The 18,934-nt window shown below is 39.0% G+C and overlaps 1 pseudogene; it reads right to left on the bottom strand.

The window, feature by feature from the left end:
- Positions 1-7: 7 nt before the first annotated feature.
- On the bottom strand, positions 8-16,960 carry LOC119896739 (annotated as a pseudogene).
- Between the last annotated feature and the right edge of the window lie 1,974 nt (positions 16,961-18,934).

The raw sequence follows: 18,934 nt of genomic DNA, 5'->3' as shown, positions 1-18,934 counted from the left end.
CCCTTACCTCTCGGGTTCTTGATCTCCTCTGTGACAAAGTTGAGGGTGTCCCATCCAGAGTAGGAAACAGAGCTGAGTACAGAGCCAGAGCAATGTGTCCTGGATCCTGAGAGGATCCTTCAAACAGGCTCTCGAAGTTCTGTGTGACCTGGAAAACACCAAAAAACGATCTCAGTTTGTTTGTGAGAATCATTCCTAATCTCCAAATTTTAAGCAGCGATTTTCACCATAAGCTCATCAAGTGCTAGGTTGTTTCTGTAAACACCCTGTTGGGTTGCTCATGCTGGGTTAAAGGGTTTGTAAGGACTTCATTTGCAGCTGAACAGCTGTGGGTTACTTTGACCCAACTGCTGATTCATTCATGTTCCCACTCGTCTGTTATCAAACTTTCTGGATCTGTCTCTTGTGGTCAGAGGTTCACACGGTGGGCAGGATTTTATAGTAGGTTAATATGAATACTTTTCTATATTTGAAAAATTGTGGTAAAAAGCATGATCTTAAGCTTATTTCACTGTAAAAATCCCCAAGCCACAGCTGTAAAGTCTTATAATTTTAACATCTAAACCTTTGCTTTAGTATTCTTATAGTGTTTTCAATGAAGAGAGGATTAGCTTTAGCACCTTGTCCGATCTTCACCAGGCCAGTGATGATGACGCGATGAGAGCGATGACTTTGGCGTAGGTGAAAAAGTCCTGGACCCTGGTGCCCCACTTCACATAGGCACAGTTCACAAAGGTCAGCAAACCTAAGGGGAAGCAACCAAAGCACACACTTAAATATGCATATATTCTACACACACACACCACACGCGTACCTAATCAACAGTGCACCGCGGTTTAAACTGTCAAGTGTCGAAATGTGTTTCTAGTTCTTTGAAGTAAATAAATATAATACAAAATTACTTTTACCGTCTTTTAACATAATATTACTGCAAATGTGCTTTTTTTTTGCTTTTTAAAGAAAGTGCCAAGAGGGGACTTAGATCCTCAAACAATAGCTACCTATCCAGAGGGGACCTCCATTGTTATGCAGTGGAAGTGTCTGTGCTCATTCTCACCTATTTACCTTCAAAGACTTTCTTTGTTTCTTTCAAAAATGGATCATTTAACTTTAATGTGAGCGATGTGTAAACATTTCACCGTGATCCAAACATTACATAAATAACCACTATCACTTTAATGAAAATAATTAAGTTAAACTTTAATTCAGAAGTAACTTGGCTGAATGCATTGATATCAAGGACTACAGTATTACCAACAAAATTTACCTGATCTAGGTTTCAATATATAAAATCTTATTACACTAGTGCACTAATTTTCTCTTAGGGAATTCATATTCTCTGTGTGGGATGGTCATTTTTATGACCTGTGTGGAATGGTAATGTATGCATTTTAAAGAGTTACTTTGTATTTGCTCTTAATAACTGAATCTTAGACTGGTTTTGAATCACACATCCACTACACTCTGTTAAGGCTATTTGGATATCTTTAGAGCGTTCATTTTAAAGTCATTTATGTATATATTGAGGTCAGACAACAGATAATGAGTTATCCTTTTTCTAATAAGGATAATTTGACATTCAAACTATATGACATATATATGACAAAAAAAGCAAAAACAATAATAAGTAAGCAGTCTGTTGACACATGATTTGATAATATGCTTTTGTACAAAACTTAAAGGCTCAGCAATAGTAGATTTCCTAACTAGTATTAAGCTTCAGACTGTAAGATAAAGGGCTACCCAAATAAACTGATGAAGCATTAATGTCCTGATAAGTTTTCATCAGGAATGCATAGTATTTTCAGGTTTGCATTAAGCCTACAGGTCACACTTCTATTAAATGACAGAATCCACTGTTGGTTGCTACATAACGACACATGTCCCCTCTAGATAGTATGGAGCAACAGTCACACTCCAACATCCAGCATCAATAATTATTCCGCATGATTTGTTATTATTTTTTGTAATTTTTTGTAATAAAGTCTCAGCTTTAATGGATGGCTTAAACATTTTCAATCTTGACACTGCATTAAAATGAAGGGCTGCCCACATGTTAGGGGAGTCATAAGTAAAACTTTACCAACTTAACCTTCAAGAGCCTGAAGTTTGATCCTCCACCTGAAAAGCTGCTGTCCTTTGCTAAGAAATGTGTAACCCACATTACCCATGAGAAAAAGACTATTACCGATGACATGAAATCCAGAGGCAAAGTCGATCCCTTGTTGAAGTGTGGAATGTTGAAAATGCTGGTTTAGTTACAGATGAGCAAGCTTAGATGTATCTGTGTACTTTATGGACAGGCCCTAATATAAAGGGCTACCCAAATGAATTCATGAAGCATTAATGTCCTGATGATTTTCATCAGGAATGCATAATATTTGCTGGTTTGCATTAGGCCTACAGAAAAAAAGGTCCACAATTGTATGGCATTAAATGACAAGAATCCACTGTTGGTTGCTACATAACGACACATGTCCCCTCTTAGATAGTATGGAGCAACAGTCACACTCCAACATCATTAAATATTCCTCAAGCATGATTTGTTATTATGTTTTGTAATGAAATATAAAGTCTCAGCTTTAATGGATGGCTTAAACATTTTCAATCTTGACACTGCATTAAAATGAAGGGCTGCCCACATGTTAGGGGAGTCATAAGTAAAACTTTACCAACTTAAACCTTCAAGAGCCTGAAGTTTGATCCTCCACCTGAAAAGCTGCTGTCCTTTGCTAAGAAATGTGTAACCCACATTACCCATGAGAAAAAGACTATTACCGATGACATGAAATCCAGAGGCAAAGTCGATCCCTTGTTGAAGTGTGGAATGTTGAAAATGCTGGTTTAGTTACAGATGAGCAAGCTTAGATGTATCTGTGTACTTTATGGACAGGCCCTAATATAAAGGGCTACCCAAATGAATTCATGAAGCATTAATGTCCTGATGAGTTTTCATCAGGAATGCATAATATTTGCTGGTTTGCATTAGGCACAGAAAAAAAGGTCCACACTTGTATGGCATTAAATGACAAGAATCCACTGTTGGTTGCTACATAACGACACATGTCCCCTCTTAGATAGTATGGAGCAACAGTCACACTCCAACATCATTAAATATTCCTCAAGCATGATAAATAAATTGAAATTAGGAAGTAAATGGTCAGCAGAAAGATTCTTAATTTTCATTTTTTATTATTTGCTAAAAACAGATTTATTATAAACTTTCACTAGCCCTTTGAAAGGACTTAGCCCCCAAATTTTCCAAATATGATATTGACCAATTATGACAATCACAGGATTTCAGTCAATTTTACAATGTACGTGTATCTTTAATCTATATCTAAAGGAATGCATTTTGTTTGTTGATTTGCATTACAAAAATGTCCACTGTTGGCTGGTACATGATGACACAAGTTCCCTCTTAGATAGCATGGATTGACACTCACACTCCAGCATGAATAAAAAAAAAAGAGAAACTTCTGTAGTTACTTGGGGTTTGAAGAGACACTAAGTTTACAAGACTAGGCGAGACACAATATTGGGTTCAAGTGTGAAATGTTGAAAATGTTAAGTAGTGCAAGTTCAAAGGCCTAACAATCATCATCGGCCACAAGAAACCCTCCCCCACACTGCAGACAATCAGACACAGATTCTCACTGCAGACAATCAGACACACATTCACACCCCTCACCTGCTCCGGGTCACCTCTCAGAGACAGCACTCACACTTGCATTTGGGATTTTACCATTCCATTTACCATTTTACACTCTGGAATCTGTTATTATAGCATGGTTCAAAAATCTTAAGCTTCCCACAGTACATTTAAGGTGTTTCTTGATATTTTGTTTTTTTTATAGATGCAGATGCATTTAGAAAAACTGTTGTATGTATGTACAGTGGGTACGGAAAGTATTCAGACCCCTTTAAATTTTTCACTCTTTGTTTCATTGCAGCCATTTTCCAAAAATCAAAAAAGTTCATTTTATTTCTCAGTAATGTACACTCAGCACCCCATCTTGACAGAAAAAAACAGAAATGTAGAAATGTTTGCAAATTTATTAAAAAAGAAAAACTGAAATATCACATGGTCATAAGTATTCAGACCCTTTGCCGTGACACTCATATTTAACTCAGGTGCTGTCTGTTTCTTCTGATCATCCTTGAGATGGTTCTACACCTTCATTTGAGTCCAGCTGTGTTTGATTATACTGATTGGACTTGATTACGAAAGCCACACACCTGTCAAGCCAAGACTTTACAGCTCACAGTGCATGTCAGAGCAAATGAGAATCATGAGGTCAAAGGAACTGCCTGAAGAGCTCAGAGACAGAATTGTGGCAAGGCACAGATCTGGCCAAGGTTACAAAAAAATTTCTGCTGCACTTAAGGTTCCTAAGAGCACAGTGGCCTCCATAATCCTCAAATGGAAGACGTTTGGGACGACCAGAACCCTTCCTAGAGCTGGCCGTCCGGCCAAACTGAGCTATCGGGGGAGAAGAGCCTTGGTGAGAGAGGTAAAGAAGAACCCAAAGGTCACTGTGGCTGAGCTCCAGAGATGCAGTCGGGAGATGGTAGAAAGTTGTAGTAAGTCAACCATCACTGCAGCAATCCACCAGTCGGGGCTTTATGGCAGAGCGGCCCGACGGAAGCCTCTCCTCAGTGCAAGACACATGAAAGCCCGCATGGAGTTTGCTAAAAAACACCTGAAGGACTCCAAGATGGTGATAAATAAGATCCTCTGGTCTGATGAGACCAAGATAGAACTTTTTGGCCTTAATTCTAAGCGGTATGTGTGGAGAAAACCAGGCACTGCTCATCACCTGTCCAATACAGTCTCAACAGTGAAGCATGGTGGTGGCAGCATCATGCTGTGGGGGTGTTTTTCAGCTGCAGGGACAGGACGACTGGTTGCAATCGAGGGAAAGATGAATGCGGCCAAGTACAGGGATATCCTGGACGAAAACCTTTTCCAGAGTGCTCTGGACCTCAGACTGGGCCAAAGGTTTACCTTCCAACAAGACAATGAGCCTAAGCACACCGCTAAAATAACGAAGGAGTGGCTTCACAACAACTCCATGGCTGTTCTTGAATGGCCCAGCCAGAGCCCTGACTTAAACCCAATTGAGCATCTCTGGAGAGACCTGAAAATGGCTGTCCGCCAACGTTTACCATCCAACCTGACAGAACTGGAGAGGATCTGCAAGGAGGAATGGCAGAGGATACCCAAATCCAGATGTGAAAAACTTGTTGCATCTTTCCCAAAACGACTCATGGCTGTATTAGATCAAAAGGGCGCTTCTACTAAATACTGAGCAAAGGGTCTGAATACTTATGACCATGTGATATTTCAGTTTTTCTTTTTTAATAAATTTGCAAACATTTCTACATTTCTGTTTTTTTCTGTCAAGATGGGCTGCTGAGTGTACATTACTGAGAAATAAAATGAACTTTTTTGATTTTTGGAAAATGGCTGCAATGAAACAAAGAGTGAAAAATTTAAAGGGGTCTGAATACTTTCCGTACCCACTGTATGTGTTCTTAGCTACAGTATGCAGTACACCCCAGGAAGCAGTGTTTCAGGCCTGGTGTTAGTACCACAAAGTTTTACAGTTTTGATTACTGTCCAGTACTAGGCACATTTTACTATTACATATGTTATATATCTTTGTTAAATCTTGACATCCCCATGGCATAGTATGGTGAACATATAATTTTGGAAACTCAGCACCATTTCTTTCTAGCCACACACCTGTGAAGCACATTCATTTGTTGAATAAAAGGTCAGAATTTAACAGACTCATAGTTTTTAATAAAAATATATTGTTAGTGTTTAGAATAGTTAAGTGAAATGTTAACGACGATACATTTGATAATTGTTTATTTCTTAACTAATTTGTTTGTGAAGTCATCCAGTCATGGTTATCCAAGAAAGGTTGAAATCAATGGCAACTGGACTGGCTAAGGTTTCTTGAAGACGTTTCACTTCTCATCTAAGAGGCTTCTTCAGCTGTGGCTGGATGGTAGTTGTTCAATCAGAACTAAATAAGCCTCTCAGATGAGAAGCAAAATCCCTTCAAGAAACCTTAACCAGTGCTGTTGCCCTTGATTTTCACTTTCCTTGGTTAACTGTAATTTATTTTATTAATACATATAGATTTAATTTCATGTGAAAAGAATATTTACAATAATCCCATTTCATTAACTTTATAGCAATATAAAGTACTTGTGTTGATTGAGCACAAACAGTCTGTGTTCGTCTGTGTTGCTTGAATGTGAATAATCTGGGTTGCTTGAACGCGAATAATCTGGGTTGCTTGAACACAACTGTGTAAGTGGCTACCAAAGCAAAAAATTGTGTGCAACCAATGTCCACTATTCAATTGAGTAAATCCAATGAATTATTTTTTTCAGTGTAGGTAACTCCACCACTACATTTAATGTACGTAATTGAAGTAAGTTTAAATTCTATCAGAAGAGAGTGACCTAAGTTGTCCAGATTCATATTTGGACATTAATAAGATGCTTGTGGTCACCTTGAATTTGAATGACTATACATGCCTGGTTGACATTCATTGTAAGCCTTACATATTAAATGATTATCATTTCAATTCTTTGTCTTTGAGTGACTTTAAGCGATGTTGATGATGTGTCAGACCAATCAGAGAGACCATCAGTCTTCCTCCTTTTGAGATAGATTTCAATCCAAATACACTATATGGACAAAGGTACTACCCCTGTCCTAATAAATTTGGTAGGGGCTGTATTTTCATTCGTTGTTAATGGAAATATTGCCTATGGATTTAGAATGGGATGTCATAAAAGTAATGCGTAGGTGTTGCTGTATTTTTGTCCATGCTAGTTATTTATCCCCAATTTTTTGTGGTGTACTAAATCACACATACGTATGGTTATTATTCCAATTCTTAGTAGATGTTTTCTGATGTAAAACATCTTATTTAGCGACTTTTTGTGAGTAGCTTGTAACGTAGGGTACAATTTTCAATAAAAGTGGAGTTTTGTACATCCGCTCTTTACAGTTTCAAAATATCTCCCACAAGACTCCAGAGAAGTTGCATTACCAAAGGCCAAGTCACCCACTGCCATCATACATAGTGTACAGATTTTTGATGTGTATTATATAAATGTAGATACAAATTCAAACCCTTAGGGTGACAATGCATATGATCCTCATCGAGTGTTAGAATTGCTGAGATAGTGTTGGTCGTTTATGGAATTTGATGACAGATAATTCAATTATTCAGTTTTTTAATCTATTTATCAGGTTTTGGGAAAAATCACCACCACAAACACTGAGCCATGAGAATTCTTGCAGGAATATATTTGAAGACACATCACTGACTCCATAGAAGGGGCCCGGTTCTGAGAGTACTCAGATGCCTTGTTATGGTACCAAAGAAGTCCTCAACGATTATAGAACAGTGGCATTAAAGTACTGTAAAACAAATGTCTGGTTTTGATAACAAACCGATTCTCTATTCCCTCAACAGCCCAGGACATCCACATCCAGCATCTCCACCACCAAGATCGTCTGAGACCAGCCACCCGGACAGCTGCTGCAAGAATCGGTTTGCATCCTCATGCCTTGATGGCATTTTAAATGCATAGAGATACCGTGACGAGATCCAGAGGCCAACTGTTGTGCCATTCGTCCACGACCAATTCCTGGCAGCTGAAAACATCCCATTTCTTGCATGGCCAGCATACTCACTGGACATGTCACCCATTCAGTATGTTTAGGATGCTCTGGATCGGCATATACGACAGCGTGTTCCAGGTCCTGCTAATATCCAGCAACTTTGCACAGCCATTGAAGAGTGGACCAACATTCCACAGGCTACAATCAACAACCTGATCAACTCTATACAAAGGAGATGTGTTGCACTGCGTGACGCAAATGGTGGTCACACCAGATACTGACTGGTTTCCAGACACCCCAGACACCCCCAATACAGGGATTACACATTACACATTTTTGAGCGGCCTTTTATTGCGGCCAGCCTAAGGCACACCTGTGCAATACCCATGCTGTCTGATCAGCATCTTGATATGCCACACCTGGGAGGTGGATGGATTATCTCAACAAAGGAGACGTGCTCACTAACACAGATTTTGAAAGTTTTGTGAACACTATTTGTGAGAAATTGGCCTTTTGTGTACATAGAGAAAGTCTTAGATCTTTGAGTTCCGCTCACGATGAATGGGGTCAAAAACAAAAGTGTTGCGTTTATAATTTTGTTCAGTGTAAGAACACAGAAGAGGGGGGGGGCACATGAGGAACTTTCAGTTTAGGAGTTTGTGTGTGTCTTAGCTTAAAAGCACATTCAATAAAGTTTGCTTTTATATAGTTCTGTATATTTTGTGCTGTTATGTCTATTTGAGGTTGAACAACTTGTGTTATGAATAGCCATCCAACGTTGTGATGGTTCTGAGATGAGCTATAGGTAACTCTTCACTATTTCAATGGCTATTAAAAGCACTAACACACATTTAAACTGTACACGCTAAAGAAACATTTAAGTTGACAATACTTAGATGTAAAAACATATAAAGACAAATACCTGCTAAATATCAGTGTGAATTTAATGCAGCACTGGTTGTGTGTTCTCCACTTGATGCAAACTCTCAGTTCCATTGTTACGATGCTGCACCATTTGACAGCCCTCAAATATGCTTCTCTATTCGCAAACAAATGTTTAATCCCACATTTCAAAAAGCTACAATGACAACATTGCTGGTGACACTTTTCTAAAAAACAACACTACATCTTATATATTTGGTTTAGATTATAATTTTCTCTTAAGAATTGTTCATTTTGCTTTTTCAACATTTCACACTTTAGTTTCGACATAATATGATTTCAACTGTGCAAAAGTAGCTAACTAGCTTTATAATACTTGATCACCAAGGGAAGGAGTTTGCCTCTGGATTTCATGTCCTCTGTAATAGTCTTTTTCTAAGGGGTAATGTGGGTTACACACTTCTTAGCAATGGACAGCACGTTCTCAGTTGCAGGATTAAACTCTTCAAGGTTTCAGTTATAGTTTTATGTTATAATTACTTAACTAAATAATTTTTAGTCAAATAGGCAGGATGTTGCAGTCAACTTTTGGCGGCGCTGCAAAACGTCACCATGATGTCTCATCAGTAGCTTTTCTCTGGCTGCACAAAGTTGGAACCACCTATTGCCTGATCATTGTTCTAAGCTTACAGTAAGCTCACACAGTCTACCAGAGGTAGATTGTGTCTGACTTGACAATGCTGTTTTTATACTCCGCCCCTGCAGTTGCCTGCAGCTCATGTTGGACTATCAAGTCGGTGAAAGTAAGCCACAGTCATCTCGAACACACCTACTGACTATCAGTTATGCACAGCGTGCTAACTTTGACAGCTGTATTCTAAAATTTACAGAACTATCCTTATTAGATAGGCTCCTTACATGCTTGCTGATAACTTTTTTGAAGGTGGCTCTCTGACATTGACAGCGTTGTGTTGGATAGATTTGTGCAGCGGTGTTTATGAAACTAATTATTCAATTGACAGACAGGTCCGTTGTCAATGTGGTTTGCGAGCAACAACTTCCTAAATATAGATTTAGGACATATACAAACACTTGTCATGTACCATTTCAAAGGTATGTATGATAATAAATGTATGATAAGTTCTAGTTCAAAAAAGTAGGATAATAAATAGTATTAAATCCATTAATTAAAAATGAAGAGATCTTGCAGCTGACCTTTTTATACATTTTGTTTTTACTTTCACTTTTTTGTGCTTTTAAAATACTCATTCTGCTGCCTACTGGGTAGTCTATCATTTTAGTAGTCTGAAGCTTGAAACAATTTAGGAATTTCACTAAAACTCAGCCTTTGTATTTTGTTGCAAAAAACTTAAATAAAAACAGGCTTTATATTTTCTTAAAATAACAGATTATACCAAATAGAGTTTAAGTTTATTTCTTCTCATAAGTATGATTAATTTTGCTTATTTATTAATTTCTTTTCTTGGAGTGTGAATATCACCCCATGCTATCTGAGAGAGAACTTACTCAGTATGTACCAGTGAATAGTGGACTCCTATTGTTCCACACAGTACAAGTGTGGTCCCTTTTTCTGCAATGCAAATCAATAAATAAAATGCATTTCTGTAAGTGTAGACTAAGCACATAGATATGATGACAAAATGTATTGACATTCCGTGGTTGTGAAAACTGGTCAGTTTAGTATTTTAGGACTGAACAAGTTTAAAGCTATAGTTAAAGTCTGATGTGAAATACTTTTTAATAATTAATTTAAACCAAATATAAAGTATCTTACCTCTAATCATTTAATTTATAATTCTACCCTGGTTGTTTTTCTATTTTTGGAATCTAAAATTCTTTTTACTCTCCTGCTCTCTGTGTAGCCCTTTATTTTAATACAATGTTGATCTTAAAACACAAGACATCCACTAAAACTCAGCCTTTATATATTTTTTTTTCAAAAAACTGTATAAAAAATAAAGAGACTAGTTAGTTTATTGTCTCAAAAGTATGATTAAATTTGTTTATTTATTATTTTCACACAAGTTGGAGTGTGTTTATCGCTCCATGCTATCTAAGAGAGAACTTGTGTCATCATGTACCAGTGAACAGTGGACTCCTGTCGTTCCACACAGTACAAGTGTGGTCCCTTTGTCTGTAATGCAAATCAATAAATAAAATGCATTTCTGTAAGTGAAGACTAAGAACATAAATATGATGACATTCAGTGGTTGTGAAAACTGGTCAGTTTAGTATTTTAGGACTGAATAAGTTTATAGCTGTAGTCAAAGTCTGATGTCAAATACTTTTTAACAATTAATTAAAACCAAATAGAAAGTATCTTACCTCTAATCATTTAGTTTATAATTCTACCCTGGTTGTTTTTCTATTTTTGTTTCTTTTGAATCTAAAATTCTTTTTACTCTCCTGCTCTCTGTGTAGCCCTTTATTTTAATACATGTTGATCTTAAAACACAAGACATCCACTAAAACTCAGCCTGTATATTTTGTTAGAAAAAATTAAGAAATCGTGTTTCAAGAGACAGCTTTCTTTACTGAGTAGCTTGTATAATAGCCCCTCTACAGTCTGAAAGACTCCCTGGGGCTACAAGCCATTCACTCTATAGGGGAGTGTTAAGAACGACGTGTGTGAATGAGTCGTTAAAATCTATGCTTTATCCACTAGAGGCACTGCTGAGAATGGACTTAAACACTCACACACCTTCAGGTCCCCTCTTGACAATAGTTTAAAAAAATTACCAGAGGGTTTTAGACATGATTTTAGCATGATTTAAAGCATGTCCAACAGGGGACCTAAAAAATGTCCCCTGTTCACTTTTTAGTCCCATCTTAGTGTGTGTGTAACGACGTCGAGGTCCACTGTTGGATAGGTTGGTAAGTGCACACACACACACAGAGAAACATATCCTTTCACTGTCTCAGTGGGGGACATTTACTCTGTAAACTGAATGTGTTTCCATGTGGGAGTATGGCTGATTTAAGGAAACACTGCTGCTGACTCAAGCAGACTGTCCTGTTGTTTATCAGACGAGGAAACAGCTGAGTGCAGCACACACACAAGTGCACACAGGTACAGCCATGGAAGTCAGACATATTTGTATTGTGAAACCACCACTGATCTGATGACTTTGTGTATTTTTACTCAAGGTTGGTGATTTGTGGCCCACAGGCCCAATAACTGATAGTACAGGTGGTCTTAACTGCTACCCTGATCGCCTTCCTTCACTTTGAGCAGCATTGATGTTCCTGGAAAACATGTTTACATATGTCTCTCTGTGACTTCTTTCTCTCCCTGTCCTCTTTATCAGCACATGCTTACTCCAAGTATCTAAACATGGAAATAGCAGGACACAATGTCTCATTTTAAGCCACCCAGTTGTTAAGGAGCAGCAGTGAGTCTCACATAAATTACACTGTAATTTGTTTCTCTAATGTCTTCCTCTTGACCCTACAAGTCTTGTAAGCACTGAATTAACAAATTCATGTATTCAGCTACAATAGCGTAGAGGGTCAGAACATAAAAAGCGCTCCCGCTCACAGACCACACTTATCTCTCCACATTGACCTCCACATCCCCCAAGGCGTTTAAGAAATAGACCAAAACAGGATTACATCACTGCCCTCTCCTTCACGTTGGCCACCAAAGCACCTTCAGCTGCAGTGAGGGGATGAATCATAACACTATCATCTTCCAGCATATTGACAGCTAGAGGATCATAACAAGTGAGAGGCCCCAGTCAAAACACAACAAGACACAACGTCCTGGACGAAGGCGACCAGCGATGAGCGGTGCCACACAAAAGTAGAGGCCTGGTGTGTTGACAGTGAAAGGATAGAAGGGTGGGATGTGTGAGATCGAGTTTAGGACACCGGCTGACTGGCAGTCGGGCAAAATTTGGTCCAGATGTGAAGTGAAATGGAGATCTTCAAAAACTCAGTTCACTCAGTGAACTCATATGAAGCGGGGAAGCTCCGACATCCAGGACTGAGCAGGTGTTTTATTACTGCTGATGGATCGAAATGTATAAATTGTTTAATACTTTCAGTAAAATTTAAAGGTTTTATTTCTGTTACATGACTCAGAGACCCGCGAAGCAAAACTTTCTCTTCATAGATCAACACTGGACGTCATTTGTGTGAGATTTGCAAGTAAATCTGCTTATCTCATACATTTGAGATCACTGAACTCATTGCGGTCCTTTGCAGTACCTACGGTACATGAGGAGGAAGAGGTACATTTTGTCAATGAACAATATTATGTGATTCTGAATTATTTATGATTAAGCGGTGTGGGCGTGCTCAAAGGTCTGGACAGGCAAAACTTTTAAGATAGTAAGTCAAAGATTTGACTTTTACACGGTTTTAACTTAATAAGTTTGACTTAAGTTAATTTTTAAAATAGGTTTTATCTATTTTTTTTCTGGCATAACTGGGCTTCCGTAGAAATTGGACCAACTAATGTTAAACCTAGTTTCAAGACAATTTCTGCCTAGAACTAAAAAAATAGGACATAAAAAATAACTTTGAACAATAAAAGTATGACCAAAAGCTTATCCTAAACCAAAATGGACCACAAAATCAAGTCATCATTTCCAAGCAGGAGAGGCAAAGTTTACCAGTCTCAGGCTCCAAGAGAGTAAAAGGAAGTGTGTTTAATTTAGTTTTCAGCTCCACTCATGTGCGCTGTCAGTCACCTATTAGTCTCTCAGGCCAGAGTCTCACTGCCGTAAAGGACTTTATCTCACAGCTATCAGCACCCTCCTGTGAGCGCTGCTTATGCATGCCTTTCAGGTGCGTGGGTGGATGAATGAGTACTATTTATTGCAAACGAGCAAACTATTCTTTATCTTGAATTTCAGGGCTCTACTATAAAATACTACCTTAACGAGCTCTCTGTCCGTCGTCGGCTTCTTGAGTCATTGTCTGGTTGCCCGAGTGTTGGTATTTCTGTGCCTCTAAAGTTTGCTGGGTTGCCTAGGTAAGCGGGTTTTTTTGTGTGAATTTCTTGCCAAGACCTTGTTAGTTTGATTAATTCAGTTTGTCAGCTTTGCTCTGTGCCATTGTGTTGTAGTTATCTCAGTAATCTGGGCCACATCCACACACACAGTATCTACCTCTACATTTATCAAGAGATTCTTCCTACAAAAAAAAAAAAGTTGTGACTTAAGTCATAAATGTGCAAGGATTTCCTACTCAGCACAGATTGAGTAAAAAGGTTTTTCCCTTGATTTACTTTTTTAGGTGTCGCTCAGTTCCTCTTTCATCTGATGTCAGTGAGTCTTTCTGCTGCAGACCTGCTGACGGCAGCAGTCATGTCACCATTTTTCACTTCTCTAGTCTCTCTCACGTGCTCTCTCTGTCTCACACACACACGCACACACACACAGTGACACACTCCAGATGTGTACTTACATATACAAGCAGCAGCCAGCAGCCTGTTGGCCAGGTATGGAGCTACACAGGTGGGGAAGACTGGCTGCACCATGTAGTTGGAGAACGTGATGGCTATGATGGCTTGGCTGGTCGGCTCGATGATCAGCAGCGACGTCCACAGGCGAATGAAGGCCATGAAACCCCCGAAGGCCTCCAGGATGTAGGCGTAAGAGGCCCCCGACTTGGTGATGGTGGTCCCCAGCTCGGCGTAGCACAGGGCTCCGAAGACGGAGAAGATCCCGCCGACGGTCCATACCACCAGAGAGAGGCCGTATGAGGCGCTGTGGATGAGGACACCCTTGGGTGAGACGAAGATCCCCGAGCCGATCATGTTCCCCACGATCAGGCAGACCCCGTTCAGGAGGGAGATCTCCTTCTTCAGCTTCATGGACTCCTCCGAGCTTTCCGGTTTCACAGATGGGGGGCCGCCATTGGGCACCTCTTGTGCTGGGGTGGGAATGTTGGATGCCATTGTTCGTGTATGGGTGGTTTATTTTTAAATTAGGAAAGTGGAAAACTGTTTTTCAGTCACAAATGGGACGTTTTTCACCTTGATGTGAGACCGAAGACTTAAACTCTCCCCCCAGTTATCGGTGATCATTTCCTGCCATCTGTGGAGGCAACACACAAGGTCACGTCAGTGATACTGTTACTGCTGAGAGTGACTTATCATAGCATGCGTACAGCAAATACTTGTGTTGTTTCAATCCTGCCGAAATCTAGTCAAACAAAACATATTGACGTGCCACAGGCTCTAATGTGGGGACAAACATGACAAAAAATCTGTATACACGCTGTTGGATTTGAGAGCAGTTTTGTGGATTTGACAGCCATTAGGCCGCACAGGGAATGGCCTTTTAAGGTTGAGTGTATTGACAGAGAGAGGGAGAGGAGCAAACATGCCACATGCCTGAAAACGCCGGCTCTTCATTAGTAACCATACGTCTATAGCTGAGGAAGAATTACAGACTGAGACACACACATTTGGACTCCTAGCTGCCCACCCATTCACCCATCCACCTACACACACACGCGCGCCGAGTTTGAGAGTGAGACAGTCAGCACAGTTGCCGGTCACATGTTTTCCAAAGTTCATTATCTCAGCATGTATGGAGTTTGATAATGAGAGGGACACATGCTAGGCAGCATGTTCATTAACCTTTGTGCATGACTGCCTTCAATACATTAATGTCACTCTGCGTTAATAGGCACACACAATCTTACAGATTAACTGCATGAAAATGAATGAACTCTTAAATGGAGCGTTGAATGAAAAGCAGTCTACATCAAGACCAAGACTGCAGTGGTTTTACATTTGGATTTTCAAGAAAGATGAGCAGTGTGATGCATTGAAACGTGTTTCATTTAAAAAACACATTTTGGGGTGATTTAAGGGTGACAAGACGTCCAAGCACACGGGAAATGTTGGGATGAAAAGTGACCTTTTTGCTTTAACTGTTGTTTCCAGGTGATTTTAAAGCTGTACGTTTCACTACCTTCTAGTTGTTTTGTAAAACTAACAACTTTTCAACCCAGCTGTCTGAATCCAGGAGACTTTTCACCTTCAAATCACCACAAATGTCTTAAGGGCTGTTAAAGCATTTATTGCTGAGCAGATAGGAAGAACAGTCATGTCAAAATTGATCTCAAGATAGTGAACAGGAGACAATAGAAAAGTAATTCAGTGGGAGAGACATAGAAGAGCGTCAGGCAGAGAAAAGTCAGATTAAGTGAGATTACCTGAGATCAGTATTCACAAGGACATGCCGTTAGATTTGAGAATGATGATCAGAGACAAATCTGACATGTAGCTTGTGAGGAGAAGGTAAGAAGTGAATGAAATGTTCAGATACCTGGAGGCAGCAGCAGATCAGCAGCGTGTGAGTTCCTGGAGGACTGACTGCGAAGGAGAAAGACAGTAGATTGAGAGTCCCCGCGTGTGATCAAACAGAAAAGAGAGTTCAAGGTCCAGAAGCTGCTGATAAGAATCCCTTCATGAGTTACTCAAGGTTACATCCTGGATCAAGAAAATCCTCTCAACTTGAGTGTACTGTTACAGTGATTCAGACTAACATTTTTATCACCATGAGGATTCACTTTCTCCCATGGGAGTTTGAATTATATCAGATAGCCTAGATGACAGGGGAGCAATCATCTGGTTGCAAGATGAAAACAGGACATTTTGATTTGTTCCTTTTCAAATGACACTAAGACTAAAAAAGCCTCTCACATTGCTAGTTTCATGGAGCACTCACTTGATTTGATTTCAAGGAGTCAGTTTTACTTACAGAGCTGACAGACTGTTGAATGTCATTACAGGTTAATGGTGATAAATATCTTGGTGTAGGGCTTGTGTGTAATATATTGGTGTGTATAGATCTGTGTGTTACTGTATGTAGTTTGATTGTACATGGTTGCTGTTACATCAACTGTGATCTCGCGGATGTCCAGGACAAATCTCTCCAAAGGGGGATAATAAAGGCTAATCTAATCTAATCTTGTATGCCTGGTTCACCTGCGTGAATTATCAGCGGGGGAAAAACTTGTTGGGCAGATGCAATAAAGTACAAGCAGCTGTTGTGGACTCACCTTCTTCAAACGCGTTCCAGCTCCGTCTCTGTCTCCTCCTGGGTTTCCAAAATGACCCAATGAATGTGTAATTTCAAATTATCTTCACCTCTTCTCGCCAGCTCGCCCTCTCAGCTCTTTCTCTATGTTACAGGCAATATGAAAGCTCTTCGTGCTTCTTCCCCCGCTGTGGTTTCCTCTTGTTTTGACTTTGCTCAGCTGATGTGCTGGTGGCTTTTAAACTTGTGGTTTCTCACACTTTACTACCAAGGAAACTAGACAGACGAGGGGAGGGATTACCTTGCATTGTGTCTCCTGAGTGATCGTCGCTGTGAAATTAGTGTTTTAATTAAATTATCGCGCTCATCAAACAAGTGTTATCGATCATCATCGGCACAGAAACTTAACTATTAGCCTACTGATAGTCCTTTGACAAATGCTACAGTGTGAGTAACAGCAAGGGTATTAGTAGGCTAGCCTATATGGTTATATTATATTATCAATTGCATTATATTATTACATAGGCTATTGAAACATGGGATGAGTTGTAAACTCACTGTTAGCTACCAAGTCCATGCAGTGATTCTTAAAAAGGTCTAAATATGCAACAAAAGAATCAAATCTCTTCTTCTGGAAGTTGTGGAAAAGAAAACTCCTCATTAGAAAGCCCCAAGTCCTCAATTTACTCTTTCTTGCAATAGTTAAATCTGTCTTATACCCTATGAAAACGTTTCTAAAGTAACCGTATTTTAATAAGCTACAAGGCTTGGCCTACTAATGGTACAAATAAGCACATATTAATAAAAAACAAACGATGGAAGGGGATTATGCAGACAAAATATTGAGCATGAGCTGTCTGATGGTCTTACTTGATTGATGGAGGACTAAACTTTGGAGCATGGCTCCCTCTTGTGGATTTAAAAAATACTGACGTAGGAGGGCACAGTGTCTCTCAGGTGGAGTTCATTCTGATTTCAGGAGGCTGCGAAATCACACAGGGTAATGCAACATCTCCACAAAGTGCTTTAATTGGATTCAACATCTATTTTTAGTTTAGTCTAGTTTTATTTACTCTAGAAGTCTCACTGCTCTGCAGTGAGGTCGAGCTCTATTTTACAAGAGAGACCTAAGAACAAACTATATTAAGACATCACAGCAAGAGTCCCACACAGAGCTGTCATCGCACCCACAGATACACTAATTAAAACAACAAAAAACATCATTATTAAGAAGAAGAATCTCTCAAAGGAATGCTACTCTTTGTTGAGATACGTGTGTGTCCTTTAAACAGTCATGAAAAGAGAGTTTAGAAATCACACAAAGGAACCATTTCTCAAAAGATGTGTAAATTACTGAAAGTCTGACACTTGTACCGTGTAAAATAATACCTATATTTTGTCCACAAAAGCCACTCTCTCCGATTGTTTTGTCTCAACAGCAGACTCGGTACAATTTTGTGAGTTATTAAAATGAATTGTTATAAAAGCACCCCCTGAAACAACATATCATTATCAGTAACACTTTAGGTCCCCCTATTTAGCATTTTTAAGCAGAATAAAAACATTTAATGAACTGTTTATAACAATAAGGCTAACTATTAGGATAGTGTATTGTGTAAGTGTTTATTAATGCACAGTATTAGTCCCACAATATAACTTCACATATGATATATAATTATATAATTACACCTGTGTTTCACTATTCACTTGTGATTTTTTATTCGTGTAAACTGTTTATACATCGGTCTCCACTTATGGCAGAATTATAGTTTTTTGACAAATACATTAAGAAACACTACAGTATATCAGCTTACAAAACATAATGTGCTATAAACCATAAATTAAATGTTGAAGACTGCTTAGAAAAGTCTTTTTCTATATTATACTGATTTTGCTTCATAATCATACTAATACAAAAGGTCTCTAATAAACAATTAATGAAACGACAACACATTAACAATTAACACAAATGTCTTTGTTTATATGTGTCTAGGATGTAGTCACATCCCAGTTGAATGGCAGCTGTAAATGCCAAAATCACTTCTTTGTCTTCCAAATAGTTGTTGCTTCTTCTTTAATTGTATGGTAAATATGCAATGACATGACCTTTCACACCTCTACAACGTTTTTCTTTTCTGCTGAAATGATTGATGGCTACAGAGAGTTGATAAATTCTGACTGATGAGTGATAAATGTATTACATGTGATCAAAGCCTGCAACCTGCAACCAGCACCATCACATCTGTAGACCTTTGAATTCACCTCCACCTTCCGGAGTCTTTCTTAAACTGAAAACTATCAAATGACTTTTCTTTTTCCTTTCCTCTCTCTTTTTTGATTGAGACACGTCTCTTGTCGCCCACAAATGCATGTG

This window comes from Micropterus salmoides, unplaced genomic scaffold (genome assembly GCF_014851395.1).
Source record: "Micropterus salmoides isolate LMB-PRFRI ecotype aquatic unplaced genomic scaffold, ASM1485139v1 Ms_hic_scaffold_1020, whole genome shotgun sequence".
Lineage (NCBI taxonomy): Eukaryota > Metazoa > Chordata > Actinopteri > Centrarchiformes > Centrarchidae > Micropterus > Micropterus salmoides.
This window is presented reverse-complemented; position numbering and strand designations above follow the sequence as displayed.